Source organism: Penaeus monodon, chromosome 27 (assembly GCF_015228065.2).
Source record: "Penaeus monodon isolate SGIC_2016 chromosome 27, NSTDA_Pmon_1, whole genome shotgun sequence".
NCBI lineage: Eukaryota > Metazoa > Arthropoda > Malacostraca > Decapoda > Penaeidae > Penaeus > Penaeus monodon.
Window position 1 is genome coordinate 19,357,782 of NC_051412.1, and position 501 is coordinate 19,358,282.

The following is a 501-nucleotide window of genomic DNA, read 5'->3' on the forward strand; positions in this document are numbered from 1 at the left end:
ATGAAATTTCTCGGTAATCTCTTTACATGATACAAAGATTGAAAAAAAAAATTTCTGCAGGCATTGTCTGCAGTGGTCCCAAGCACCCAACTGGAATATTTACTTATCATTTGGGATATCTTTTTGACTCGGCGATATATGTATTGGTATCTTTGACTATCTACGAACAATCGATGTACTGGTATCGCCTTTGACAATTTTCTAGTATCGACGTACCGATATCGCCTTAGAAAATGTTCTAGTGTCGAAGTACCGATATCACCTTAGATAATTCTGTGCATCGACGCCCATCACTGGTCTTAGACAAGCTGATTCGGTGGTTCTCCTCTTGCTTCATCATCTTTTTCATTCTCTGCTGTCTTAATATTGCTTTTGATTATGCTCATGTATTGGATCTGCTTGTAACTATTATTGCCATATATTCGTATTTTGATAGTTTTCATATTTATTTATTACGATAATTATAATTTTCTTTGTACGGTGAATATTATCCTAAACTTA